Source organism: Coenobita brevimanus, chromosome 86, assembly GCF_032717465.1.
Source record: "Coenobita brevimanus isolate Jiangsu-jjx chromosome 86, ASM3271746v2, whole genome shotgun sequence".
Classification (NCBI taxonomy): Eukaryota; Metazoa; Arthropoda; class Malacostraca; order Decapoda; family Coenobitidae; genus Coenobita; species Coenobita brevimanus.
In genome coordinates, this window is record NC_137039.1 from 11,145,374 (window position 1) to 11,159,609 (window position 14,236).

Below are 14,236 nucleotides of genomic sequence, written 5' to 3' on the forward strand. Positions count from 1 at the left end.
TGCTAGCTTTTACATTTTATTTGGACCTTTTTATTCCTTATTGGTGCTAGATTTTATATTTTATTTGGACCTTTTTATTTTTTATGGCTGCTGGGTTTTATATTTCACTTAGGACTTCTTTTTCTATCTATCTATCTATCTATAGCCCGACGCCCTAATCTCGCAAAGGGTGGCCGCAGACAAAACGCCTCCAAGTCACTCTGTCACCCACCATTTGACTACCCTCCCCCCAACTCACCCCCCCTCCCTCATATACCTCTCAACTCCATCCCTCCACCTCATCCTCGGTCTACCCCTCCCTCTCCCTCCCTCCACCTCACCTACATACACCCTCTTAGTCAGTCTTTCATTCTCCATTCTCTCCTCATGTCCAAACCACCTCAGTGTATTTCTCCTAATCTTTTCAACCACATCCACATCTACCCCACAACGTTCCTTCACTTCTTCATTCGTCAACCTGTCCCTCCACTTCACTCCACATGCTCCTCTCAAGTAACTCATTTCCACTGCTCTCACTCTTGACTTGTTCCCCTCTTGCAATGTCCACGCCTCGCTTCCATACGTCAGGGTAGGGATCTTTTTAATTGTATTAATGACAACTTTTACTTTTTACATTGGACATTTTTATATAATTGACTGATACTATTATTTCTCTAACAGGATAATAATGTGTATGTGCACAATGATGTCCTCAGGTCTTTATCATTACTTTTAATGTGATTTTTTTTTTCATTTATATATATTTGTAAAGTACATCACCTACTATGTAGTGTGCATAAGTACAGTCATTTGTATATACAGTATATGTACTGCTGCTACTGTTGCTGCTTATACGGTGCTGCAGCTGCTGCTACCTTTATGATGATGAAATTTATTAGTTTTTTTTTTTTTTTCAATGTATCGAGAGATATGAATTCAAGCCGATTGACTTGAACTGAACTAATCATCATCATCATCATCATCATCCGGACCTTCTTTCCCACCCAAGGGCAGGGTGAGGAGTAGCAATGTCCACACAGCACAAACTTGCCCAATCCAATAGGCCACGCTTCCATTCATTCATCATTCAAACCCCCGGAACCCTGGCTCTACCGGATATGCCAAAAACATTCACCATATTCTGTAGCTTCACACAAACATATCCAACTGAGTCAATCCGGACGCTGCCATGCTCACAAGGGGTACCAAAATCCCTGATCATGCAATTCTCCTCACAACATTCATCCATGCAGCCAGCTCGATCTTTTGTCAGTTCCCTAGCCCCACCGACTTCCAAACCTCTCTTCCTCAAACACTCATCCACCATATCTCTCCACCTTCTACTTGGCCTACTTCGCCTCCTCCCTCCTTCAAATTTGCTCAGGTGTACCTTTTGCACCACTCTATTGTTATCCATTCCCTCCACATGACCATACCATCTCAGGACACTCTCTTCGATTCAGGTGTCCACTGACTACCTTACTCCACATCTTTCACGGATCACATTATTTCGTATCCTATCCACCCCCTGAACCCCACATACATTCCTCTGCAGTCCCATCTCCACTGCTCTTACTCTTGACTTTTCATTTTCATGCCACACCATAGTCTCACACCCATATATTAAAGCTGGCACTAACACTCCCTCATGTAAGCCTCGTGCAGCTGCAACGTTCAATCCTGTGTTTCTATCAAGGCCTTCATTGCACCAGCTACTTTTCTTCCTTGTGTCACTCTACTTTCAACTTCTTGTGCATATTTTCCTCTCTTTTCTCTCACTGTACCCAAGTATTTTAACTCTCTCACCAAATCAAGTCTCTCTCCATTCACTGTGACACCACACTGGGAGTCACCTTATCTCTCAATAACCGCACTAGCCTACCAGGTTCTTGTTCAGTACGTGCAATCACTACTGCATCATTAACATACAACAAATTTGAGATATTCCATCTTTTACCATTCATTACCAACCCCATCCCTCTCTCCATTACCCCATCCATATATATATTGAACAACAATGGGGACATCACACCCTCAACGATCGTGAACCATTCACTTGGATGCCTATTAACCCTTACACATGCTTCACTACCATCATAAAAACTTTTGACAACACCTAGCAGCTTACCATCTACACCATTGATGATGATTTCTACCAAGAACTGGTTGAAGTGGAGACTCACAATGGACTGGTTGAACGTGTACACAAACTTGAGATGGCTTTCAAAAATGAAATTAATGAAATAAAGAAGCAGATGCACTTGCAAAAGGAAGAAATAGAAAAACTTGGAAGGGAGGCCAACAAGAAAGACACAACCATCAGTGAACTAACTGTGGAACTGAGTACACTTAGGAAGAAAATGAGTGAAATGGCAAGTACAGTAGTCAATCACAAGAGTATTATGGAAGAGTTCAAAAATGATACAGAGACAATTAGGCAAGTAAGCAGTCTGATAGACCAAAGCAGTGATATTGAGAAGATAACACAGGTGAATGAAGCTGTGCAAAGCCACAAAAATGATGTGGAAATCACGTATGCTGAAATGGTGAAAGTAAAGAAAGACTTAGAAACAAAGGTAGAGGAAAAAAGCATTAAAAAGGAAGTGAAAAGAATAATCCAAAACAACCCAAAGTTAGTCAGAGATTCAGTAGATATCAACAAATCTATAGTAATCACTGGTATAGAAGAGGAAGAAGTAAAAAACAAGATCACAAGAGACAAAAAGGAGATGGCAAATGTAATGAGCTTACTGAAAGAAGTAGCAGAGGAAATCTGTAGTAAAGATATAGAGGAACATAAAAGGTTAGGGAAATACGAAAAAAGCAAGACAAGACCTCTAAAGGTAACTTTCCAGAGTGTAAACACTGTGGAGGAGATACTAAAAAATGCAAAGAATCTTATGGAAAAAGAGGAGTTCAAAAATGTATGGATAAAAAGATGTCTAACACAAGAGGAACTGGAATTACTGAAAGTGAAGAGGGAGGAAGCAAAAACAAAAAATGAGGGAAGATCAGAAGAGGAGAACACATTTTTTTTTTACAAAGTAATAGGATTGCAGGTATGAAAGTGGTACACAAACAGGAGGGAATAAAAAGGAGGAAGGTAGTAGAACCATGTCATGACAAGTATATAAACAAGATGATAAAGTTGATGTATTCAAATGTGGATGGAATGGTATCTAAATTACTAGAGATGAATGATTATGTAAGAGAAAATGAACCACATATAATATGCCTAACTGAAAAAAAATTAACACCAAGGATATCCAATGACATACTAAACTTAGAGGAATACAGGTACAATATATGGAAAAGAGACAGAAATTAAAAAAAAGGAGGAGGAATTATAATATTAACTTAGAAAAATCTAAAAGTCAATGAAATAAAACTAGATATACCATCACAAGTAGAACTGATTGCAGCAGAGATCAACACATCTGAAGGGAAAGTAATTGTAGCCAATTTGTACATGCCACCTAGATCATACACATGGGAAAGAGACGAATATGAGGACCTGGCAGAAAGTACAATTCAGAGTTTAAGATCATTACTACATAAAATGGAAGAGAAATCGGAAAGAATTATACTAACTGGAGATTTTAATACAAATATTAATTGGAATACTCTAGATATAATTAGCCAAGAAAGCTGTTGGGACCAAAAGCTCCTGGATCTCGTGCACGAGTTTTTCCTAACGCAACATGTTAGGGAAACCACCAGAAAAAGAGGACTCGATGTACCCTCAGTGATAGATCTAATATTTACTAGGCAAGAAAATGATATTGACAGTTTAATATATCACCCTCCACTCGGCAAAAGCGATCATGCAGTACTAAATTACAACTTCAGGATAGCATATGATGTAGTTAACAGCAATGAAAGTTACAAAAAGAGCCTAAACTATAAAAAGGGAAATTATCAAGACCTAAAGAAGTACTTCTTAGAAGTTGATTGGGAGAATGAGCTTAGAGGACAAGATTTAAATGCTGTATATAAAAAATTCTGTGAATTTTATGAAATAGGAGTCCAGAAGTACATCCCACAGCACAAAGAAGCAGATAAAAAAATACAGAAATGGTTCAATACAGAATGTAAAAAATCAAAAGAAAGAAGAAATTTGTTGTGGAATAGATACAGAAGACACAATAGTGAAAGGGCGTATAATAATTACAAACAGGCAAGAAACGACTATACAAGAATAAGGAGGGAAGCCCAAAAACAGTTTGAGGAGGATATAATAAATAAAAGTAGTGATCAACCAAAGCTATTATACAGCTACATCAGAAGCAAAACCAAAGTAAAAGATATAATACAATCCATTACGGACGAGGGAATCACCTATACACAAAAGAAAGATATTTGTGAAGCGCTAAATAAGAATTTCCAATTAGTTTTTACAGAAGAAAAAAATTTTGAGAGGGACTATGGAACATGCATGTCCACACATACTACCAGATATACAAATAGCAGAAAAAGTAATACAGGAGGAGTTAAGTAAATTAGACAGAGGAAAAACAAGTGGTCCTGATGAAATTTCATGTTGGGTACTACGAGAATGTGCAAAAGAGTTAAGTAAACCATTATTTTTAATTTTCAAGAAATCCTTGAGTCAAGGTAAACTACCTGATATTTGGAAGAAAGCAAATATTGTCCCCTTATTCAAGAAAGGAAATAGACAAAATCCACTCAACTACCGACCAGTATCACTGACCAGTGTTGTAAGCAAGGTATTAGAAAAGCTGATAAGAAAAGCTTGGGTAAATCATCTAGAAGAACACAGTATGATAACGGAAAGACAGTTTGGTTTCAGAAAAGGAAAATCATGTGTTATTAATCTGTTGAGCTACTATGACAGAGTAACAAACACATTACAGAAAAGAGAAGGATGGGTGGACAGTATCTATTTAGATTTCAAGAAAGCATTTGACACAGTACCACACCAAAGACTTTTATGGAAACTGTACCATCAAGGAGGAATTCGAGGCAAACTGTTTTGTTGGATGCAAGATTTTCTCATGAAAAGAGAAATGAGAACAGTACTAAGGGGAAACTACTCATCATGGAAAGAAGTGACTAGTGGAGTACCACAGGGTTCAGTGCTGGCACCAATCATGTTTTTAGTGTATATAAATGATATAAACAGTAACACTGGAAATGAGAGCTATCTGAATATGTTTGCAGATGATGCAAAAATACAAAGGAGAATTACTAACACAGACTCTTGTAAAAAGCTAAAAGAAGAACTAAATAAACTTCATGAATGGAGTAATACATGGCAAATGGAATTCAGTGTGGACAAGTGTCATGTAATCAAGTTTGGTAAAAGTGGAAAAAGACCTGATTGGGATTATAAGTTAGGAAATAAAACCCTATACACATTAGAAAGAGAGGACCTAGGTGTGATTATCAATAACAGACTATCTTCGGCTGACCACATCAGCGAGAAGGTACGGAACATGTATACACTGCTTGCAAATATGAGAATAGCATTCACATACATAAATGAAGACATGCTAAGAAGGATAATAACATTATTCATTAGATCAACCCTGGAGTATGCATCAGTAGTTTGGAGTTCTCATCTCAAAAAACACATAGACAAGACTGAAACAGTTCAAAGGGCCGCTGCAAGATGGATACCAAGCTTAAGGGACCTAAGCTACGAAGAAAGACTAAATAAACTAAATCTACCAACACTACAGGAGAGAAGGATAAGAGGTGACATGATAATGCTATATAAATGCATATCAGGGAAGGAGAAAATAAACATAAATGATTACTTAACATTTGGGGAAGCATCAGCAAGAGGACACTGTAAAAAACTGCATAAGAAGAGAGGTGATAAAGATGTAAGGAAATTCAGTTTCCCAAACAGAGCAATTGATCAATGGAATGCACTACCGAATGAAATAGTGTGTGCCAAAACAATTCACAAATTTAAGGATATGTACGATAAATATGGTTTAACCCGCTGCGTCCCAGAGACGTGAATTCACGTCCTCACATGATGTGCACTCATATCCCGGAGACGTAAATTAACGCGGCAACATTGCAAGGTCCCTAATTTGCACAATTTTCAATTTTCGCGAGTGATTTCGCGAGTGATTTTTGGCACGTATACATAGGACACCTTCCTCTATTCCTCTACAAGATGCCAAGCAGGGACAATGCCTTACACCGCATAACCTCTCCCCCCCCCTGCACACCATTTTCTCGGCAATTCACCTGTTACCAGTGACCTGGCCAATAAAGACATTCAGGGCCAGAGTGATTCCCCAATCGATGACAATGTGGAGGACAAAGTTTACCTAGCATTAGAGGAAGAAACAGTCAGAAATGATGATCAGGTAATGTGAGAAAAAAAGGTCATGAATGGTGATGAGTTAGTGAGTGAAACAATGCTTTTAATGCCTATATTACTGTTTGAACCAATATACTCTTGTAATACATATAAATTCGTACCAAGTTTTTTTTTTTTTTTTTTTTTTTTTTTTTTGTGTCCGACTCTGAGCATAGGCTTCACAGCCTGCTATCAAGGCCCAGCAGTCCTCCTATATACCATACACCTCTACATGTAAATAAATGAATACTGTTTATGAGTGGATAAAATAGTTACCCTCCCATAGAACTCGTTTTCTTTGGTGCCAGCCTGTTAGAAAACCCAGTCAGGTAAGGAGGTACTCGTACCTGTATCGAGTATTTTAAACCTCAGGTGAGCGATTTCTCTATGAATATTCGATGTTTCTCACCAAAAGTGGATGTTTGAGCCAAAAAAACAAAAAGGTCCAAAAATATCGGGACTGGGTCGTACCACTGCCCAGAAAACGTCAGGATGGGGCGGGTTAAGACACGGGACAGTACGAGCTTGACTCATTCCTGTAAAGATACAATTAGGTAAGAACAATTAGGTAAGAACCATACATGCGCAGAACTTTCCATAATCCCTCTCAGTCTACTTTGTCGTATGCTTTTTCTAGATCCATGAATGCCATAAACACCTTATAGCCCTTCTCACAAGCCTTCTCTACTATCTGTCTCACTGCAAATATTTGTTCCACACACCCTCTGCCACTCCTAAAGCCACCCTGTTCATCACTCACTAGGACTTCTGATATCTCTCTTACTTTCTTTATAATAATTCTTCCATATACACACTCAGTAAACTTATGCCATGATAGTTCTTGCACTCACTTCGCTCACCTTTATTTTTGTACAGGGGTACAATCATAGCCTTTTTCCACTTTGCAGGCACAGTTTCACTCATCCATGCCTTATTACATATCTCCAACAAGCACTTGACTCCACTCTTTCCACTACACTTAAGCATCTCTGCATACACCTCATCAACTCCAGCTGCTTTCCCATTTTTCAGCCGCTTCACAGCACTCTTCACCTGTACGAGTGTCATGTCTCCTGGCACTACATTCCTTCTCTGCACACACCCCAAAACAATCATGTTTATAGTCGCCCTGCTCTCTCTATTCCCATTCATCAGGCTTTCAAAATATTCTTTTCATCTGGTCCTTACTTCATCTCCATAGGTTAGTAATCTACCACCAGCGTCCTTCACACCATCACATTTCTTTCCACTTTCACTTCTACATTTCCGCACCTCTTTCCAGAATAACTTCCTATTTTCAGAGTAGTCTGCATTCATTTTTCTTCCCAGATCATCCTTTACCTCCTTCTTTTTCCTCTTTACTATTCTGTTTACGTGTTTCTTGCTCTCAATATATTCAGTTCTTATTTCAACTGAACCCTTATCCTGTAACCACTTTAGCCACTACTTCCTCTTTTCCTCCACCGCTCTCTTAAGCTCCTCATCCCACCATGCCGTACCCTTCTTCTTTGTTGATACTCTTGCCACACCACACACCACATTAGCATTCCTAACTAAGCAATCCCTATATGCATTCCACAGGCTGTCCATATCCATTTCATTCCAGTTCACTGATTCTAACTCCTCCTCTACTTTGATCCTGTAATCATCTGCCATTTCTTTGATCCTCAGCTTCTCAACTATCAGTTTTTCTTCCTGACTGCTCCTGTCTCTCTTGATCCACCTGACTCCTCTCAGCTTGATCTACTACTACTGTATATAAAACCTTGTGTATTATATAACATTTTATAGGGTTGCGTGTACGAACATGGCATAAATGATAGCATATAAAACATTAAGCCCGTGAATAGGACCAAAAAATCATAAATCCTTGACAGTAGATAGTAGGTAAAAAGAAATAAGTAATATTCGGTGATTAGCTTAATTACTGTCATTACTTTTTTTTGGGGGGGACAGATAATGACCTTGACCACACTCCCATTGCACCACCTATGGACTAACTGACTCCTAATCTCTTTCTCGTTCTTTCAGTGTTTTAACTTCGTATCAGGTCAGCAAAATGGCCTTGGGTTAGTGACAATAATGTCCTAAGTTCTTAAATTTAAAGCCACAATAAAAATCAGAGAATTCATCACTTTATTTTTTGTTCAATTGGGACTTATTGGGTGCCTGTTTATAAACTTCATGTATCTCAGTCAGAAGGTAAACTACTTCGCCTTTCTGCGTTTTCCTTTCCCTGCTGCCCACAACTCTATTTAACTTTAGAGGTATACCTAGGAGTGGCAATGCTGGGTGGAAGAGAGAGATTGGTTAGAGCCTAAGTGGGATGAAGCTACAGGCACTGAGAAAGATCTGTATAAATGAAAAAAATATTGGAAGCAGCTCACCTTTGTGTAAAACATGTAACTAACCATAGGGAAGGATTTCTCGGCCTATATAGATACAAAGAAAGGAGAATACTAATGGAGCAATCAGGGGTGGGGTAGGACGAGAAGGGGGAGAGAATTTCCAGGGATATGTGTCCATCATCCACGCACTTGATGTAGTGCTGACCATTTCTTCCTTCACCTTTATCATTCTTTTTCTGTGTCTGCCTTCCTCTCTTCCTATATCTCCCATCGTTCCTGTCAGTTTTTATTACTCTTCTTTCCTTTTCAGGTGGCTTTAGATTGAGTGACAAGCCTAGTGGTATCCTGTAAGCCAGGAAACCATTTACAGTGCGGGGTGGTAACCATATAACCAACCCACACGTGTTCCCTACATGTCAACAAGTGGGTTGGTGGAGGGTTAGTGTCCCCCCCCAAAAAAAAAAAAACTAACTTAATGACAAATTACAATCCCTTACGGGATTATGGTGTCTGGCTATAGACAGATAAATTTCTTGGCTCTGTCATCTCTTGTTCACACTCTCTGAAGATGGGTACTGTGTGGCCTGAAACGCTAGCGAAAATACAGTATTCAGCTCTAACCTGTCTCTTTCTCACCCAACATTTCCACTTGTCACAATGAGTCATGTACAGTTGGCAACATGTGCACATGGTACAGCATCAGTGCGTGGCAAAGGTCTGGCATTGGGTACACTTGACAACCTTGACATAATGACATGGTTGTTGGTGGCACTGACAGGAAGGCACGCAGGTGTTAAATATTAGTTGAAATGACCAGATAACCGTGATGCATGAACGTCAAAAATTGTAGCTAAACCTCCTTCACACACACACACACACACACACACACACACACACACACACACACACACTGAGTACACTTAGGAAGAAAATGAGTGAAATGGCAAGTACAGTAGTCAATCACGAGAGTGTTATGGAAGAGTTCAAAAATGATACAGAGACAATTAGGCAAGTAAGCAGTCTGATAGACCAAAGCAGTGATATTGAGGAGAAGATAACACAGGTGAATGAAGCTGTGCAAAGCTACAAAAATGATGTGGAAACCAAGTATGCTGAAATGGTCAAAGTAAAGAAAGACTTAGAAACAAGGGTGGAGGAAAAAAGCATTAAACAGGAAGTGAAAAGAATAATCCAAAACAATCCAAAGTTAGTCAGAGATTCAGTAGATATAAACAAATCTATAGTAATCACTGGTATAGAAGAGGAAGAAGTAAAAAACAAGATCACAAGAGACAAAAACGAATTGGCAAATGTAATGAGCTTACTGAAAGAAGTATCAGAGGAAATCTGTAGCAAAGACATGGAGGAACACAAAAGGTTAGGGAAATACGAGAAAAGCAAGACAAGACCTCTAAAGGTGACTTTCCAGAGTTTAAACACTGTGGAGGAGATACTAAAAAATGCAAAGAATCTTATGGAAAAAGAGGAGTTCAAAAATGTATGGATAAAAAAATGCCTAACACAAGAGGAACTGGAATTACTGAAAGAGAAGAGGGAGGAAGCAAAAACAAAAAATGAGGGAAGATCAGAAGAGGAGAAGAACACATTTTTTTTTACAAAGTAATAGGATTGCAGGTACGAAAGTGGTACACAAACAGGATGGAATAAAAAGAAGAAAGGTAGTAAAACCATGTCATGACAAGTATATAAACAAGATGATAAAGCTGATGTACTCAAATGTGGATGGAATGGTATCTAAATTACTAGAGATGAATGATTATGTAAGAGAAAATGAACCACAAATAATATGCCTAACTGAAACAAAATTAACACCAAGGATATCCATTGACATACTAAACTTAGAGGAATACAATATATGGAGAAGAGACAGAAATTTAAAAAAGGGACGAGGAATTATAATATTAACTAAGAAAAATCTAAAAGTCAATGAAATAAAACTAGATATACCATCACAAGTAGAACTGATTGCAGTAGAGATCAACACATCCGAAGGGAAAGTAATTGTAGCCAATTTGTACATGCCACCTAAATCAAACACATGGGAAAGAGACGAATATGAGGACCTGGCAGAGAGTACAATTCAGAGTTTAAGATCATTACTACATAAAATGGAAGAGAAATCGGAAAGAATTATACTAATTGGAGATTTTAATACAAATATAAATTGGAATACTCTAGATATAATTAGCCAAGAAAGCTGTTGGGACCAGAAGCTCCTGGATCTCGTGCAAAAGTTTTTCCTAACGCAACATGTGAGGGAAACCACCAGAAGAAGAGGACTCGATGTACCTTCAGTGCTAGATCTAATATTTACTAGGCAAGAAAATAATATTGACAGTTTAATATATCACCCTCCACTCGGCAAAAGCGATCATGCAGTACTAAATTACAACTTCAGGATAGCATATGACATAGTAAACAGCAATGACAGTTACAAAAAGAGCCTAAACAATAAAAAGGGAAATTATCAAGACCTAAAGAAGTATTTCTTAGAAGTTGATTGGGAAAATAAGCTTAGAGGACAAGATTTAAATGCTGTCTATAAAAAATTCTGTGAATTTTATGAAATAGGAGTCCAGAAGTACATCCCACAGCACAAAGAAGCAGATAAGAAAATACAGAAATGGTTCAATACAGAATGTAAAAAATAAAAAGAAAGAAGAGATTTGTTGTGGAATAGATACAGAAGACACAATAGTGAAAGGGCGTATAATAATTACAAACAGGCAAGAAACGATTATACAAGAATAAGGAGGGAAGCCCAAAAACAGTTTGAGGAGGATATCATAAATAAAAGTAGTGATCAACCAAAGCTGTTTTACAGCTACATCAGAAGCAAAAACCAAAGTAAAAGATATAATACAATCCATTACGGACGAGGAAATCACTTATACGCAAGAGAAAGATATTTGTGAAGCACTAAATAAGAATTTCCAATTAGTTTTTACAGAAGAAAAAAATTTTGAGAGGGACTATGTGGAACATGCATGTCCACACATACTACCAGATATACAAATATCAGAAAAAGTAATACAGGAGGAGTTAAGTAAATTAGACAGAGGAAAAGCAAGTGGTCCTGATGAAATTTCGTGTTGGGTACTACGAGAATGTGCAAAGGAGTTAAGTAAACCAATATTTTTAATTTTCAAGAAATCCTTGAGTCAAGGTAAACTACCTGATATTTGGAAGAAAGCAAATATTGTCCCCTTATTCAAGAAAGGAAATAGACAAAATCCACTCAACTATCGGCCAGTATTATCCCCTAATTCTACTGACTATCAAAAATTCTTCGACTATCATACATCTACGATGGAACACATTCTATCCATTTCTCCTTTCTCTGAAATCTCCATTCTAGGAGATTTCAATGTTCACCACCACCTTTGGCTCTCCTCTCCTTTCACGGATCCACCTGGTGAACAAGCCTACATCTTTTCTCTCCTTAATGACCTTGAGCAGCTTGTACAGCACCCTACCCGTATCCCTGACCGCCTTGGAGAGAGCCCCAACATACTTGACCTCTTCCTCACAACTAATCCTTCTGCTTATTCTGTTAATCTTTTCTCTCCGTTGGGCTCCTCCGATCACAACCTTATTACCTTAACCTGTCCTATCACTCCGGTACGACCTGTGGACCCTCCAGGGAAAGGTCATTTATGGCATTTTGGAGCCGCAGACTGGGAGGCACTCAGGCAGTACTTCTTTGATTTTCCCTGGAATGATTATTGCTTCCATGACCGGGAGCCATCTGAGTGTGCCTTGCGCATTACGGAGGTTATTCTCTCGGGCATGGACGCATACATTCCTTTCTCATATCCTTTGACTAACGCAAGGAAGCCTTGGTTTAATCATGCTTGTTCTAATGCTGTCCGCAACAAGGAGAGGGCCTACAAAAGGTACCGGAGCCAACCCACCCCTGAATCACATCATCTTTACGTTTCTGCCCGGAATCGTGCTAAGTCTGTTCTTCACTCTACTAAAAATAATTTCATCCATACTAAATGCTCTCAACTCTCCAACTCGAATTCTTCCTGCTCCTTCTGGCACCTTGCCAAAAATCTTTCTAACAACTTTACCTCATCATCCTTCCCTCCTCTTTTCTACTCTGATGGTTCTGTAGCTATTTCTTCTACTGATAAAGCAGATCTCTTCGCACAGACTTTCTCCTCCATTTCCACCTTAGACGATTCCAGTGCTGTTCCTCCATCTCTTCCCCCCTCTGACTTCCTCATGGCTGACATTAAAATTTCTTCAGTTGATGTATTTTCTGCCATTACTGGCCTTAGTACTAACAAGGCATATGGGCCTGATGGGGTCCCTCCTGTTGTTCTCAAGAACTGTGCTAACACCCTGCCAAGGCAAACTCTTTCGCCTTTGACAACTTGTAACTTTCCTTCTTGCTGGAAGTTTGCTTTCATTCAGCCAGTCCCAAAGAAGGGTGACCACTCCCAACCCTCCAACTATCGTCCAATTGCTTTAACGTCTTGTATTTCAAAAGTTTTCGAGTCAATTCTCAATAGAAAAATTTTATGGCATCTTTCCTATCACAACCTTCTTTCCAGTCGTCAGTACGGGTTCCGTCAGGGACGCTCCACTGGCGATCTTCTTGCCTACCTTTTAGACTCCTGGTCATCCTCCTTTTGGGACTTTGGCGAAAGCTTTGCCATTGCACTTGACATCTCAAAGGCTTTCGATCGAGTCTGGCATAAATCTTTAATTTCCAAACTGCCCTCCTACGGTTTCTATCCTTCTATCTGTGCCTTCATCGCTAGCTTCCTTTCTGGTCATTCTATTGCCGCTGTTGTAGACGGCCATCGTTCTTCTCCTAGATCTATCAACAGTGGTGTTCCTCAGGGCTCTGTCCTATCACCTACTCTCTTCCTTTTATTCATCAATGATATTCTAAGCTGTACATCTAACCCTATCCACTCATACACTGATGACTCCACCCTTCACCTTTCCATTCGGTTCCCGCAACGCCCATCTCAGCAGTTACTTCACCGAACAAGGGATGAGGCTAATGCACACCTAATGTCTGACTTGGCTCGTATCTCTGACTGGGGTAAAAATAATATGGTTGTTTTTAATGCATCTAAGACTCAGTTCTTACACCTATCAACCCGACAAAATCTTCCACAGGTATACCCACTAATGTTTAATAATATTCAGCTTAATCCTGCATCATCCTTGAACATGCTTGGGGTTTCATTTACTCGGGACTTATCTTGGAAAGATCATATTACATCTCTTTTAAAATCTGCTTCCAAGAGATTGGGTGTGCTAAGTAGACTCGGCTCTTTCTTTACCCCTGCACAATTGTTGACTCTATACAGGGGTTTTATCCGCCCCTGTGTGGAGTACAACTCTCATGTGTGGGGAGGCTCCCCACATACAGCTCTTCTCAATAGGGTGGAGTCAAAGGCTTTTCGTCTCATTAACTCTCCTCCTCTTACTGACTCCCTTCAACCTCTGTCTCTTCACCGCACTGTTGCATCTTTATCTCTTTTCTATCGCTACTTCAATGGTCACTGCTCCTCTGAACTGCTTC